The sequence below is a fragment of the Schistocerca cancellata genome, chromosome 5, assembly GCF_023864275.1.
Source record: "Schistocerca cancellata isolate TAMUIC-IGC-003103 chromosome 5, iqSchCanc2.1, whole genome shotgun sequence".
NCBI classification, from domain to species: Eukaryota; Metazoa; Arthropoda; class Insecta; order Orthoptera; family Acrididae; genus Schistocerca; species Schistocerca cancellata.
In genome coordinates, this window is record NC_064630.1 from 155110383 (window position 1) to 155126500 (window position 16118).

Genomic DNA, 16118 nt, shown 5'->3' on the forward strand with positions numbered 1-16118 from the left:
CCCATTCTCGCCGGAGCGGTAAAAAAGGGTGGTCTGCGTTTAATCTGCGGTCATGAAGGCGTCCCAGCCGGGCGGGGAGAAACGCCGAGGTCTGTGGTCAGCTCGGCCGAGCTGAGCTCATTTCGCGCTCCAGTCGGCCTCTTATGAAGAACATCCGTTCCGAGAGCTATGCGTGAAGTTTGTCGGACCGCGTGAACAGTCGGCAAGTCTAGCAGTTCGCCTTCGTCATGCAGGCTTCGTTTAAGCGTCGGGTCTTTCCAACACAGCCTACGAATCACGTGTAGATTGTGGTTCTGCACCTGTATCTATACTCTTCGACTGACTATCTGGTGATCTTATTAATACACTGTCCACTCACATTAATGTGACCACTTGTCAAAAGCACTTTTGGAGCGAGGACCACCGCGAACCGTGAACGAAGGGAGTCAGTGAGGTTCTGGAAGGTACCGAAAGGGACGTGGAATCATGTCGACTCCAGTGCCTTCGCCGTCTGCGCTAGACTTCTCAGTTGAGGATCCATGGTGCGAACAGCCCGACCGAGGTGGTCTCACAGATCCGCGATTCGGTTTAAGTCCGATGGGTCTGCTGACCAGGGTGTACGGTAACTCATCCAGATGCTCTTCGAACCACACGCGCCCACTGCGAGCTGTGTGACACATTGCATTGTCCTGCTGGTGTATGCCATTGTGCCAAGAAAAAACAAATTGCCACTAGGACACTTGTGTTGAACAATTGTACCTTCCAGGATGACTAGATCACCTAGAGAATGCCACGAAAACATTCCAAGATCACAAAGTTTCCTCCTCAGGCATGGATCCTTTGCTTTCACACATTTCAGACCGTAAACGCCAACGACCATGTGTCTGATGTAGCGTAAAACGTGATTCATCTGACAAGGCCACCTGTCGCCAATCAGCGGACGCCCAGTTGCGATATTGGCGTGCAAATTGCAGCACTCGTTGCCTGTGAAGCAGGTGTCTACTGCGGAGGCCCATATGCAACAACGTTCGCGGAGCGGTCGTTGCGGAGACACAGACGGTAGCTCCTTGGTATCTGGCCAGTCAGCTGCTCAACAGGTGCACCCGTATTCACCTGTAGACATCTCCGCAGCTGTCGTTCCCCCCTGTCATCTGTGGCTCGTGGTGCAGACCAATTGCCTCGGTGCCGGTTGTGGACAGCGCTATTTTGCCATGCACGGCATACTTTAACCCCGGCGGCACGCGTACAGTTTAAAAACTTAGCCATTTCCCAAATGCTTCCACCCTTAGCTCGAAAGCCAGTGATCATGCCCTTTTGGACATCAGATAAACCGTTCCGTTTCCGCATTATGACAACGACTGCATTATCGTCCGCGTGTCACGCCCCTCCCCCTCCCCACCACCATCACCACCACCACCACCACGCGCTTAATATACCCTGCGCTGCTAGTGATGGCGCCGGCCGAAGTGACCGTGCGGTTCTAGGCGCTGCAGTCTGGAACCGCGAGACCACTACGGTCGCAGGTTCGAATCCTGCCTCGGGCATGGATGTGTGTGATGTCCTTAGGTTAGTTAGGTTTAACTAGTTCCAAGTTCTAGGAGACTAATGACCTCAGAAGTTGAGTCCCATAGTGCTCAGAGCCATTTGAACCATTTTTTTAGTGCTGGCGTCTGTGAATGGTTATTGCTCGATGATGTCCAACATAGGCAGTGGTCACACTGATGTGCCTGGACCCTGTATATGGTATGAGAAAGTAGGCTGTGACCAATGAAAAGTTAGTCACCCCTCAAATGACCATACTGGTCGCTTCGCAGAGCTGCAGACGTATAACTGATACCAGGCACTCATTTGATCCTCCACCGATGACGTAAGATATGGCAATGAAAGGGTGTGTGTGTTCAGACTGATTGTATAGAGAGAGCACAGTAAGGTGGGTCGACGTGGAGACGTGACAATTTGGCAAAATGAAACTATCGTCTTTGGACAGGCCCATGACTACAATGTGATTGAAGTTGCATGATTTATTAGCTTATTTATTCGTCTTTCGGCCATTGGACACAATACTATATGGCATGTCAAATACAGAGGAGCCCCCCAAAAAAAAAAAGTATCCACTGTTTAAAAGTCCATAACTGGCAAATTAATTGACGGAGTTGTCTCATCTTTGGTAGTGTAATAGTTTGTAGTTCCGGAAATCGCCACACAAGCGTTGTATTGCGTTGTTTTGTTTTGTCAGATGACAGTCGCCAGATAGTCAGTGTTTTGTTCTTAGTTGCACCTAGTTACTCGAGTAAACATGGCTGGCGCAAGGCTTACATTCCGTGAAAGGAAGTCAGTTTTGAAGTGGTATTTTAAGTACGAAAACGTTCATGAGGTTCAACGGCAGTGGCAAAATGAGTGTCAAACAGAGCCACCGACACGGTTAACGATTCCAGTCCAGCTAACTCTCGTCGTGTGTTGCAACGATTCACTTGCTCACCACAGAAGTCTGTGAGACAGTGTGCCCTTGAAACTGGAGTGAGGGTTCGGAGAATTTTGAAGACAGCAAAGTGGAAGTGCTACATCCCACGATTCCTACACGCAATGGATGAGGACGACCCAGATCGTAGAGTGGTTTACTAACATGGTGCGCAACGATAAAGAGTTTGCAGAGATGATTGTGTGGTTTGAAAAGGCACAGTTCTAACTCAATGATACAGTAAATCGCCACAATTGCATCTACTGGGCCGCCGAAAATCCGAATGTCCATGTAGACAAAGCCGTGAATTTACGAAGAGTAAATGTGTGGTGTGGGTTGTCTTACAGGGGCTTCATTGGGCCATTCTTCTTTTACGGCACAGTTACCGGTGAAGTGTACCTTCAGAAGCTTTAGACATCCATTATACCTGCCATCCGAGACTTTTATGGAGACGGAAGAGTTTACTTTCAACAAGATGGTGCCCCAGTCGAATACCAAAATCGTGTGAGGGCGTATCTCGACGAAAATCTACCAGGAAGATGGATAGCCAGTAGAGGTGCTGTGGAGTATCCACCACGTTCCCCAGACCTAACTCCTCTGGACTTTTACCTGTGGGGAACACTACAGGACGTCTTTTATCGACAAAAGCCATGCACAGTGGATGAACTTCGAGAATACATCGTACATTCAAGTTCAAATATCCAACTGAACTCCTTGCTGTCAGTAGTTCGTGCTGCAGTTCGGCGGCATCGTTTGTATGAGGAAGTTAATGGTGACCATTTCGAACACCTACAGTGATATCTTTAAGTTGGACTTTAAGCTACACTATCACCAAAAATGAGACAACTACGTCAATTAGTTCGCAAGTTATGGACTTTTAAACAGTGGATACATTTTTTTGCACCCCTCTGTACATTACTGAAATGACAGAGACATACGTTAAACACACAAGCCAGGATCGAATTAGGCGAGGGTAGTGCAGAAAGTCGGCCTTCACTTCTTGTGTTTCAATATGGACTGTCCAACGTATCTACAAGGAATGTGTACAGCTTGCAGCCAAGTAACACGGCGCTAAAACAGTGGCCGTGGAATGGGCCTAACTGTCAGGCACTGGGGAAGAGTGTCACGCCTTGGGAAACAGTGCCAGTTTTAAACCGTACACGAATTCCTACTCTCGGTGATTGCAGGTCTATCTCAGCCAATTCCCGAGCGAACGTCAAGCAGGCAGCTGCACGAAACGGACATCTGGAGTCACGTAGGTCACAAAAGGCCATTGCTCACAGCAGAACATAAAACTGCACGTCTTCGTGGGGGCAAACAACACAGATACTGGACAGTAGCTGATTGAAAAAATCACTGACTGCACCAACAGATTAATGAGGCATTGAAACAGCAGTGTGTGGAGGACACTCTTAGTGCAGAGGTAGTTCTGCGACGTTTTAGGGTGTCTGTAGTACTGCAATCGGGAACGCGCCCGTCTAGCCGCGCGGTTTAACGCTCTGCTAACCGAGCGGGAAGGAGTGCGGGTTCCTGGCACGAATCCGCCCGGCGGATTAGTATCGAGGTCCGGTGTGCTAGCCAGCCTGTGGATAGTTTTTAAGTCAGTTTTCCATCTGCCTCGGCGAATGCGGGCTGGTTCCCCTCATTCCGCCTCAGTTACACTATATCGGCGATTGCTGCACAGGCACTGTAACCGCGTACGCATACACCATAATCACTCTTCCGCGCAAACATTTGGGGCTACAGGCGTCTGGTATAGACGTTCCCTGGGGGTCGAATTGCACAATAACCCTGGGTTCGGTGTGGGGCGGCTGTGAGTGGACTGCTCTGCCCTGTTGTGGGGTTGTGTACCACTGAGGGCTATGACGGTGACGAAGCCTCTCCATTGTTTCTAGGTCCCCGGTTCAATATATAATACACTATAATTGGGATCACTCATTCAGATTACCATGATCAGGAACGAGGTGGTTTATTTCAACACTCCCGGTGACCAAGTGTTGTCGTGTTCACAGGGCTGGCACATATATGTTCTTGATTTGACATACACTGAAGTATTTCAGAACAGTTCGACCAACCCACTGAAACACCCAACTTCAATTGCATAGAAAATGTTTGGGATTATTTGGGGCAGATAGTGATATTTAGCAATCCGCATAGCTGTAATTTAGCAGTTCTATGGGGTCTAATTACCTATGAATGGTATCATCTGGGTGAGGCATATTTGAAGACAGGCGTGGCCACCCTTTCTGGCCAATTTAAGAGGACTGTATAAGGCTGTACTGTCACATATCACTATATGATGTTCCATTTTTTGCAACCATTGCTTAGTTATTATATTGTGAATACTGGGCATATGTGGTTTGGAGAAAGCCTTCGTATTTTTTTATGCTAGGAAGGTGCACTCCTGGTGTGCTTTTATGGTTCTGTTGTCGGCAGAAGGCATTCAGTGAATCTTATTGGGATAAGCCAGTCTCCCCAGGGAGGTGGGTCGTATTTGTGGAAGTGAGGCTGCAGCCTGCTTCAGGTTTTTATGAGTAGAGCCAGTGACTGGCCTAGTTGAAAACAGGGGGCGTCGTGCCATCGCTGCCATCCCCAGAGTGTAACCGAGTATGAAATTTTTGCGTTTCCTGCACAAACCTCAAAAACCAAGAAGCAGTGGCGCCGCCGAGAGAGCGGGAGAAAGATGGCTGCTTTCATTCCAAAATTTTTGTCAGCCAACTGAATTGAGTCACCCTGCCACTGTGTTTGGCGCGAAGCAGCTGACCAAAGAAGGAGACACTGCTACAGCACAGTATCAACATTTTGTTTTGTCAATCTGCGTTTTATGCACCAAGAATGGGAAGGCTCTGCTGTGTTTTCGTGTGTTTTCATTAAATAAACTCAACGATATTCTCGTCTGTCACATCGGTGACAACAATGAGTCGGCCCCTCGACGTAGAGTTTTTAGAAAGAAGAGAGTTGAGGAGATCTATGTTTCGTGGTCATTCAATTGCCGCCTACCATGATGGTCACTCGATTGCTATTCGTCTTCAGGGCTATTTTTCTGTCGGCCATAGTCTGAAGGTGATCGATGCACGCTACCTGTTGTGGTGTAATGTGTGGCAACTGCGTTAGCACAATTCACATTCTAAGCAGCTCGGTACCTACTTACTTTGCCACACAACTTCAGTCGCTTAAATTGGTTATAATTTGTGGCTTCTTGTTGTATAATTAATTCTGACTCGCGAGCTGCCCAGACGATCAGATATTGCTGTGCTTTCTTCACACAGTCTTCCAAATTTTGGGGTAGCTCCCCTCATAGTTAGCGTCATTTTTTAATTCGATTTGAGTTAAGAGAACTTCGTTCTTCCGTTAATTTTATTATGATTTTTTGTCAGTCATTACAGGATATAAATATCTGTAAATCTCCAGTCTATCCTTAGATTTCAAGATCCTTTAAATTGTCCTACAACTTTCCCACGGTTAGGCGACCTAATAATCATAAATGTAACCTATTGCGCATCTAAACTTGTTGTTCGCACTGTGACAGCGTTATCGTTGTGCACAGCGGCCAAACTCAACCATCATTCTATTATCATCCAGAGCACTCGCTCGTTTCGTTTGTTTATAAATTTTTTTATTAACTAGGGAGAGCTGTGTCGATTTCCACTAGGGTTATAATTTTGTTGTGTGTTGTATCGTGACAATATGGCTAATAAACACGTAGTAGGTAATAAGCAACAACATTTAACAGCGAAGTCGAGAGTAACGCAGGTCCAAAGAGGGTCACTGCAGCTCACAGAACGGTATTAACGTAGTGCCAACGGGATGAGAGGGGTGGCGAGAGAGACGGGGGAGTAATTTTTGTCCACGCCACTTACCCAAATATCTCGAAGATTTGTTGAGGAACCGAGTTTTGGAGAACATACTTGCCGATATATAATCGATGGCTTCATGGGATGAATGGGTTCTTTGGGCAACACAGATGTGCTGGGAGTGGCCGCAAGTAGCTGTAAGGGGAGATTCAAGGCTTGGAGTTGCTTTCCTGCAGTAAACTACTTCGTAATTTAACCCAGTTGAATATGTCTGCGTTGTATTTCCCCAGTGAGGAGTCTGCATGCACTGTTCAATAACTGTGGAACGCACTACAGGCATGCTGGTTCAGTACACTGAGATGACAAAAGCCATGGGTTAGTGACACGCATACATACAGATGGTGGTAGTATCGCGTACACAAGGTGTGCACTGGCGAAGCTGTCATTTGTCCTTAGATGATTCAAGTGAAAGATTTCCAACATGATTATAGCCGCACGACGGGAATTAACAGACTTTGAAAGCGGAATGGTAGTTGGAGCCAGACGCACGAAACATTCGATTTCGGAGGTCGATGGGGAATTTAATACTCCGCGATCCACACGGTCAAGAGTGTGCCGAGAATACCATCAGGCATTACCTCGACACTGCAGTGGCCGACGCCCTTCACTTAATGACCGAGAGCAGCGACGTTTACATAGAGTTGTCAGTGCTAAAAGACAAACAATACTACGTGAAATAACCGCAATCGGTGTGGGACGTACGACGTAGGAAAGTGCGGCGAAATCTGGCGTTGATGGGCTGTGGCAACAGACGACCGACGCGAGTGGCTTTGCTGACAGCACGACATCGCCCGCAGCAACTCTCTTGTGTTCGTGCCCGTATCGTTTGGACCCTGCACGACTGGAAAACCGTGGCCTGGTCAGATGGGTCCCGATTTTAGTTGTTAAAAGCTGAATGTAGGGTTCGAGTGTGACGCAAACCCCACGAAACCATGGACCTAAGTTGTCAAGAAGGCACTGTGGAAGCTGGTGGTGGCTGCGTAATGGTAAGGGCTCTGTTTACATGGAATGGACTGGATCCTCTGGATGTTCGGCTATTTGGAAACCATTTGATCCGGCCGAAGTGGCCGAGCGGTTCTAGGCTCTTCGGCGTGGAACCGCACGACCGCTACGGTCGTAGGTTCGAATCCTGTCTCGGGCATGGATGTCTGTGATGTCCTTAGGTTAGTTAGGTTTAAGTAGTTCTATGTCTAGGGGACTGATGACCTCAGATGTTAAGCCCCATAGTGCTCAGAGCCATTTGAACCATTTTTGAAAACATTTGCAACCATTTATGGACTTCATTTTTAAGAATGACAAGGCGTCATGTCATCAGGCCATAACTTCAAATGTTCAAATGTGTGTGAAATCTTATGGGACTTAACTGCTAAGGTCATCAGTCCCTAAGCTTACACACTACTTAACCTTAATGATCCTAAGGACAAACTCACACACCCATGCCGGAGGGAGGACTTGAACCTCCGCCGGGACCAGCTGCACAGTCAGGCCAAAACTGCTCGCGATTCGTTTGAAGAACATTCTGGACAATTCGAATGAATGGTTTGGCCGCCCAGATAGCTCATCGGAACATTTGTGGGACATAATCGAGAGGTCAGTTCGTGCAAGAGGTCCTGCACCGGCAACACTTCTGCAGTTATGGTTAGGCGGTACAGAGGCAGCACATCTCTATATTTCTGCAGGGTACTTCCGGCGACACGATGGTCGAAGGTATTCCACAACTTCAGCCTCTTCAATGTATAGCCCTGGAGGCCTGTCAGCACCTGACGGAGTTTATTCGCCCTTGTGTACGCTGTCGTAAGGTTCGCCGAAGACCGTTGCGTTCGATAGCAGCGGCCCGCGTCGGCGGTGCTGGGAACGAGCTGCAGCGCAGGGCAGCCCACTACCCGGAGTACTGCGGTGCGGTCAGTGGCGCGTGGGCGGGCCGGCCGTGACGCGGCGTCTATTTGCGGAGCGGGCCAGAGCGCGCCGCGGATCGCGGCCACCGCCCCCGCACCCACCCGCCCCCGCGGCCGGCTGTTTCGGCGGGCGGCGGGCTTTTTGCCTGCGGGTCCGTCTGGCGGCTCCGTGGCGGTGACTCAGCGGCGGCCGCTGACTGCAGCGCGACCGGCAGGCGGCGGATCCGCCAAGCGCCGCGGCGATCTAAGAGTCCGTCACACCACGAGGAGTTGTCGCAAAGTTTGAACTGCCGCCTAAATATGTCCACCTAATTACCACTGTTGTTGTTGTTGTGGTCTTCAGTCCTGAGACTGGTTTGATGCAACTCTCCATGCTACTCTATCCTGTGCAAGCTTCTTCATCTCCCAGTACCTACTGCAACCTACATCCTTCTGAATCTGCTTAGTGTATTGATCTCTTGGTCTCCCTCTACGATTTTTACCCTCCACGCTGCCCTCCAATGCTAAATTTGTGATCCCTCGATGCCTCAGAACGTGTCCTACCAACCGATAATTCTTCTAGTCAAGTTGTGCCACAAACTTCTCTTCTCCCCAATCCTATTCAATACCTCCTCATTAGTTACGTGATCTACCCACCTTATCTTCAGCATTCTTCTGTAGCACCAAATTTCGAAAGCTTCTATTCTCTTCTTGTCCAAACTAGTTATCGTCCATGTCTCACTTCCATACATGGCTACACTCCATACAAATACTTTCAGAAACGACTTCCTGACACCTAAATCTATATTCGATGTTAACAAATTTCTCTTCTTGAGAAACGCTTTCCTTGCCATTGCCAGTCTACATTTTATATCCTCTCTACTTCGACCATCATCGGTTATTTTACTCCCTAAATAGCAAAACTCCTTTACTACTTTAAGTGTCTCATTTCCTAATCTAATTCCCTCAGCATCACCCGACTTAATTTGACTACATTCCATTATCCTCGTTTTGCTTCTGTTGATGTTCATCTTATATCCTCCTTTCAAGACACTGTCCATTCCGTTCAACTGCTCTTCCAAGTCCTTTGCTGTCTCTATCACAGTCGAACTCTGTGGTAGTGTTAGTCCTTCTACGGGGAGAAAAGTATTTAAACCTACAAACTCTGGGAGGTTGTGGGGGACATCAAAACAAATATTTTTCCCTAATGTCATTTTTTTCCTTTGAGGATTATTTAAACCAGTGGAGGCCATATTACGCTCTTCAGTTGTTAGAGGCCGTATTACGATCTTCACTTCTTAGAGGGCGTATTACGCTCTTCAGTTGTAGGCAACTGCTGTCCACCAGTGTAGTAGTGCATTGTCTCTGTTTACTAATGGATCGATGCACCTGGAGTGAGTACACCGATATGGTTGGTGCGTACTACGTAGCACACCATAACGGACGAGCTGCACAGTGGGTTTCTCAACAACAATATCCTAATCGCCGTATCCCGCATCATACGACCTTTGCTGCTGTTTACCAACGTCTGCGTGAGACCGGGTCATTTAGCAGATTACCTGGACAGGGACGCCGTCGCACGGTAAGAACGCTGCAATTTGAGGCAGCTGTCTTGCAGCATGTGGAGCGGGATCCTTCAGTCAGCACTTGTGCAATTGCACGTAACATGGGGACGAATCAGACGAATGTAAGAACAGTCGTTCGAGAGCAATTGTTACGTCCATTTCACTTACAGCGTGTCCACAACCTGGAACTAGTTGATTACCCACCCAGAGCACAGTTTTCGCAGTGTTACCTGGAACAGTGTGAAATGCATCCTACATTTCCATCCTCTGTGATGTTTACCGATGAAGCAACGTTCGGGCGTGATGGAGTCTTCAACATGCACAATTCGCAAGTTTGGAGTGAGGATAAACGACATGCCATAGTTACTAGCGCTCATCAAGTGCGGTTCTCCGCTAATGTGTGACTCACTGTTGTTGCGGACTGTTTCATTGGGCCGTTTCTGCTTCCTAGGGCCGGCCGGAATGGCCATGTGGTTCTAGGCGCTACAGTCTGGAGCCGAGCGACCGCTACGGTCGCAGGTTCGAATTATGCCTCGGGCATGGACGTGTGTGATGTCCTTAGGTTAGTTAGGTTTAATTAGTTCTAAGTTCTAGGCGACTGATGACCTCAGAAGTTAAGTCGCAGGGTACTCAGAGCCATTTGAACCATTTTGCTACCTAGGCCATTAAATGGCACGCACTATTACAATTTTCTCGCCAGAGCATTGCCGGAATTGCTGGAAGACGTCCCGCTCCCTACAAGACGACACATGTGGCTCCAACATGACGGGGCGCCGGCGCATTTCAGTCGTCGTGTGCGTCGATTCCTGAACCGACGGTTTCCAGAAATGTGGATTGGCAGAGGTGGTCCTGTACCATGGCCTGCACGATCCCCAGATATGTCCCCTCTGGACTTTTTGTGTGGGGAGAGATGCGCAACCTTGTTTATGCAACTCCTGTTGCATCAGAAGAGGATCTGGTTGCCCGGATAGTAGCAGCAGCAGGAACAATTCAGGATACTCCTGTGGTTTCTGCCCCTGTCAGACAGAACATGATCCGACGGTGTAACCTTTGTTTACATGTCAATTGAGACATTTTTGAAAATCTACTGTAATTGAAATGGGGTTTATCATAAAAAATGGAAAAGTGTTTGTTGGTTTAATTAATTTGCCGCCAGATAAATCTTCCTCTACCGGTTTAAATACTCCTCATAGGAAAAAATGACATTAGAGAAAAATATTTGTTTTAATGTCCCCTACAACCTCCCAGAGTTCGTTGGTTTAAATACTTTTCACCCTGTATAAGGAAACTGAATTTCAGGGAGCTTTGATAGATAGTAGATTTCGATGCTCATTCTGGCTCACAAAATTTGCGATTCACTCTTATTTCAGCTATCTTCTTCTTTCGTTTCACCCTCTTTGGGGTACGCTGGATCAATCATTTCTTTGCGCGTTGTTCTTTTCCTAGACCCCAGTATTTCTTCATTCTGTCTGATCTTCTTTTCCTCTCTTCTTCCGAGATGCAGGGTTTGGACTTTTGTGTAGATTTGTCTTGGAACCTTACGTTTTCATCTTTCGTAATTAATTTAGCTGTTCGATCAATAAGTGTATTTTATGAAATCTTCAATTCTACTAGGTCTTTCTCAGTTTCTTTAAACCAGTTGGGTTTCGTTTTGCGGTTACGGAAAAAGTCAAAAATTTGTTTAGTTAATCTGTTGGAATTCATTCTGAGAAGATGTCCATAAAAATTATCCTCCTTTTTCGCGTAGTATCTGAAAGTTTTCCAAATTTTCTTGTAGAGAGTTTCATCTTTTTATGTACATAATCTTATTGTCTTGAAATTTTGGTCCTATGATTTTTTTAAAATATTTTTCCTTTAGCTCAAGTTTCTCCATTTGGCCTTTGAAATTCATGTTTAGTGTTTGCACTGCATACAGTGCTTCTGGCTGAATCACTGTCTTGTAATGTGTAATTTTGGACCCCCGTGAAAGGAATTTTTTGTTGTATGTATTTTTTGTTAGTTGGAAGGCCAATTCAAGTTTATTTTTTCTGGATTCCATTGCTTTGCTTTCCCCAGCATTCCAACTAATACATTCTCCGAGATATTTGAATTCTTTTACTGTTTCAATCTTTTGTTCTTGAACTTGTGGTATTTACATGAATGCTTGATATTTGTCAATATCTCAGTTTTTTCAAGGGAGATGTGAAGACCTATTTTAGCTGCTTGTTTCTTTAGTTCAAGGATTTTCTCCCGTGCTTCTTCCATGAAGTTGAGTGTTTGCCATGTGTGAAGTGGAAATAACTCACGATGTCCTGAGAATGTGAATAACTACCTTCACATTCATTTAAATCTTTGGACCCGAACATCAGCCCCTAAACAAAAAGTAGATGTCGACGGAAGCCACAAAAACTTTAGTTAAAACAGATGTATATAAAAAAATCTTTGTACCCACTGTAACAAGAATTTTAGAACAGGTTTTTTGCACTACTGTTTACCGTTATATTCATCTAAGCACTTCTATAGATGGTTGTCTTGCCGAAGACATGCGTCACATAATTTTCCAACTGGAGACGCCCTAACGAAGACCTCCTTGGTTGTATATTTCCGTGAAACAATCCACCTCGACAATCATCTCGTTCTTATTGTGATAAGAGGAAAGAGGGCAGCTGGGTTCCACAGAAGGAGAATACTGGGGATGAGGCAGAATTTGACAGGCCAAAATAGCAGGTTATCTGGCTGTGTGTGCGGATTGAGCTTGGACCTTGTCGTGGAGCAAACGCACCAATTGGGACACTCCCCCTTCCGACAGTTTATCTTGACCGGCTCCCGTAACCATGTCAGGAGATTTCCGTAGCATGCTCCTGTGATGTTTGATGTGGAGGTGCTATTCCAGTACAGTTGAAGAGCCTCTGCAATGCTATTGGAGCCGCGCGGGATTAGCCGAGCGGTCTTAGGTGCTGCAGTCATGAACTGTGCGGCTGGTCTCGGCGGAGGTTCGAGTCCTCCCTCGGGCATGGGTGTGTGTGTTTGTCCTTAGGATAATTTAGGTTAAGTAGTGTGTAGCTGGCCGCAGTGGCCGAGCGGTTCTAGGCGCTACAGTCTGGAACCGCGCGACCGCTACAGTCGCAGGTTCGAATCCTGCCTCGGGCATGGATGTGTGTGATGTCCTCAGGTTAGTTAGGTTTAAGTAGTTCTAAGTTCTAGGGGACTGATGACCTCAGCAGTTAAGTCCCATAGTGCCCAGAGCCATTTTTTGAAGTAGTGTGTAAGCTTAAGGACATAGCAGTTAAGTCCCATAAGATTTCACCCGCACACACAATGCTGTTGGAGCTCAGGGGGAATACCAAATGAGCTGTGGTGTGAATGGCAGTTTGGACTGAGTACGGATGCTCGCAAGGGTAGCCCGCGCAGTTGTGCAAAGCCACCGTGGCAGGGTGGCGTAGTGGTTAGCGCATCTCTCTAGTGAGCAGGAGACACGGCTTCAAACCCCGACCTTGGTGATAATTTTCATTGGTCGGCTTCAGTCTGTATATAGACATCAACATGGATTGTTGCAGCGTTGTCGCCCTTCGAAAGTAGAAAACGAAATACTAGACGATACTCCAGCGTATCGATAGACTACGCCACTTAGTTTTCGGTCCCTCTAAGTGGTGTATTATACTGTGGCGTAGGGATCTCAATGAGTACCTTAACTGCAGTCATGTACTTACAGTGAAACAAAAATTAATTAAGAATCTTTATTTATTCGATGTGATGATTAAAACTTTACGCCCAACCCTCGTCTTGGTGCGTTTCCTCCACGCCTCACTCTAAACAGTGGCTCCCAGCCTCCTCCTATGGGGGAAAATTAAAATTTATGATCTGTAAAAACAGAAAGGGTTCAATGAAATATAAATTCAGATGGCTGCAACTAGTGACTTACGAAATGTTTACTTCCCCGACCTACTAGGGGCTTTCAATAAGTAATGCAACATATTCCTTTTTCTGAAAGCACGTTGGTTTTATTCGGGATTCCAACAATCCATATTATTCTCCACTCTTTTGGCTACAAAACCCTATTTTTCAACATAATCTCCGTTCGATGCGACAGCCTTAAGACACCTTCCTGGGGGGTCTGTGTGCTCTAATGGTACCAGTCTACTGGTCAACGTTGGAGTCAATACCTCACTGCATCTATAACGTCCCCATCATCCACGTACTGTTTTCTGCAGATGTATCCTTCCTTGGCCCAAACAGATGGAAGTCGGCATGTTCGGAATCCGGGCTCTAGTGAGAAAGAACAGCCCAATGGTTTTGTGAACTCCTCTCGGGTGCACTGACTTGTGAGGCCTTGCGTTGTCAAGGAGAAGAAGTTCGCTTGCATTTTTATAGCGATGAACACGCTGAAATCGTTTCTACAATTTCATGAGAGTAGCGGAATACATTCCCAGTTGAGAGTTTCACCATGAGAGAGGACATCCGACAATAGCCCCTTCACAGTCTCAAAAGACCGTCGCAGCGATTTTATTGGCTGAGCGTGCGGCTTTGAAGTTGTGTGGCGCCGCTCCATGAATTGTCGTTTTGTTTCCAGTTCAAAGTGGTGAATCCATGTTTCATTGCCTGTGACGATGCTAGACAAAAAATTGTTGCTGTCAGCTTCGTAACGCGCAGCCAGGTGTTTGATTGTGATAAGTCGATCACCTCGAATGAGAGTATCCGCACGTTCGAACATTGTGTGAGACACAACTGTGTGCAGCCGACCGGCACACAGGAGATCGGAGAGGTTTGTGCGACCTTGTTGCTTCGATGATAGATCGCCTCGCCCAACGACTCACCGTGCTTTTGTTAACTGACAGGTTTCCGTAGATATTGCGCAAGCTCCTATGATTATCTGCGATGATCTGGTTTTCCGCCAAAACAAACTCAATGGCAGCTCTCTGCTTCGACAGCACCTTCGTTACATACTCCATTTTGAAGGCTACGTATAGCGCCCCAAGCTATTGGAACTTCTGAAACTAAAGATGCTGGCGCGGGAATATTCCTCGGTGTCCCACAACAAATCCTGCAGTTTTTCAACCGAAATGGGCCGACAAAAAAGTGTTGCATTGCTTATTGAACATACCGCGTAGTTTTTGAGCTCATCTTCTGATGGGGCGTGCAGATATTTACGTATTCGTGTTGGTAGCATGTTGTTGGGTACTTGAGATTGCTTCACATTGACACTAAGACAGGAAAGCACTTTAATGTGTCGCTTTATGTGTTACTTATACTTCGTGTCAAAAATTGAATTTCTTTGGTTACTGCGGTAGTATGGGTGGTATTAGTGTTAACAATTATCTGGCAGCTTCCATTGCTATTGCCTATTAGCCACAGACATAAGCATTATCCTGCCGTATCTGACATTTACCTCATCGTAGACCGCAGCTACCACAGATATGCCGGTACTCGTATTTTAGATTCATCTCTGAACACTTTGTACCAGCTGTGCCAAAAGCAATTTAATTTATACAGCGTTCAAGCTCATTCGCAGATACCATTGCTTGATAATGAAACGAAGGTAAAGCTGCCATCAACTCGAAGATTTGTTTGAACACAGCTCTGCTTTGCCAGATATTGTCATATTCAAGGTGGTATGCCCTTGCTTTCTTCCGATCACTGAACTGATTTATCCAGCCCGTTACAGGTAGACCTACGGTTTAACGGGATTAATGGCCATGAACAACTAGGTTTTTTGTCACATTAAAAATCACTGCGAGAGGTGAAAGTAGTGGTCAGCCGTATATTGAGTAATGAACGTGAGAAAGATAATCACTTCACTGACACCGCTTCTGCCCAATACTTCTACTCGATAAATATGAAATTTTTATTGTTCTGGCAAACATTCGATCGCCTTATCATGCAGTAGTCGGGCTTGGTTGTCTACTGATCATGCAGCGGACCAGGGTTCAATTCCCGGCCAGGTGGGAGATTTTCTCCGCTCGGGGACTAGGTGTTGTGTTGTCCTCTTCATCAGCCGCCATGGTAGCTTAGCATGACCGGTCAGAGGGCTACATGCTCTCTGCAACAAAAAAGAAAATAATAATAATAATAAAACTGAGTGAAGTAATCAATGCTGAAAACGATGGGGTGTCGTGTGGCGTCCGCCCAAACTACAGGCCGAGAAAAATAGCGAACTAAATGCAGGAGAAAAAAAAGTGGTGAAACGGGTACCTGGAAACCGAAAGGTCGCGGGATCGACTGCCGCGAGATCGATTTATGGAATATTTTAGCCTGCCTCTAACGTAGCCTTCACTTTTCACTAATGGAAAGATTCACTATGGATCGGATTTCACACTAAACTATAGATAGCCTTTCCTCAGTGGGCCTACTGGGATGGGCTAGGAACACGGAAGTCTCCACATACCGTACAGTGCGATATTATTGACAATAG